The following is a 1,238-nucleotide window of genomic DNA, read 5'->3' on the forward strand; positions in this document are numbered from 1 at the left end:
CTCCCCCAGGTACTATGGGCATATCGGACAACCCCATACTCTACAACGGGAGAATCACCGTTCCGACTAGCTTACGGGATGGAGGCAATGATTCCTATCGAAATAGATGAAGGGTCGCCCAGAGTCATCTTCTACAACGAAGGAGGCAACCCACAGGCACAAAGGGAAGAACTCGACCTCCTCCCCGAGGTCCGAGAAAAAGCCCGAATCAGAGAAGAAGCTTTAAAACGGCGAACGGCCCTCAGATACAATCAGAAAGTAATAAAGCGAAGCTTCTCCAGTCATGACCTGATTCTAATCCGAAATGACATCGGAACGCAAAAGTCGGGAGAAGGAAAGCTAGCCGCAAATTGGAAAGGGCCCTACAAGGTAACAGAAGTCTTAGGGACAGGCTATTACAAAGTATCCGACCTAGAAGGCAATGAGCTGCCCAGGGCCTGGCACGCCTGTAATCTAAGACGGTACTACAGCTAGAAAAACTTAACCCGAGGTGTACTCTTTTTCCTTACAAGGGTTTTTTAATGAGACACCCGGTTAAGTAAGACACCCGACCTAGTCAAGGGTAAACACTCTGTAAATATTCTTTCTTTTTTAATACTAATCAAATTTTTCTATTTTTTCCTCATGATGAAACAAATCCTAGAAAGTACCCCGCCAAGGCGCATTAATTTATGCTCGGCAAAACGCAAAAAATCATTTGCCAAGAGACCACACAAGGTCGGCAAAGATAAAGCGACGAGGTTCAAATTAATGTGAGAAGTTATAAAGTAACTCTGAAAAGGCTCAAAAAAGCCAAATAAAAAGAGATTACAAAAATAACTTAAAAGGCCGACCAACAACAAGGTCGGACCCAACAAAGGGAGGTACTCAAACGCCCGAGGTCCGAGAAAGAGCCCGGATCCAAAGAAAGAAGCCTTAAAACGGCGAAAACAAAGATTTCGAAAATGCTTACTAGAAAGTTGCTATACAACTAAAAAGTACAAGCGAAAAAACGAAAACAAAGATTTCGAAAACGCTTACTAAAAAGTTGCTATACAACTAAAAAGTACAAGCGGCAAAAAGAAAAACGAAATCAAAAGAAAGGGTACAGCAAAAGTTCCAAGCGCTAGCTAAAAAGTTGTTATCCAAAAACAACTAAAAAGCATAAAAGCGGAGCAAAAAGTCAAAACGCGAACAAAAACACCGCATAAATAAGCTAAAAAGTTACTACAAGTAGCTAATAAGCAAAAAGGTGTCCA

The sequence above is a fragment of the Arachis duranensis genome, chromosome 3 (genome assembly GCF_000817695.3).
Source record: "Arachis duranensis cultivar V14167 chromosome 3, aradu.V14167.gnm2.J7QH, whole genome shotgun sequence".
Lineage (NCBI taxonomy): Eukaryota > Viridiplantae > Streptophyta > Magnoliopsida > Fabales > Fabaceae > Arachis > Arachis duranensis.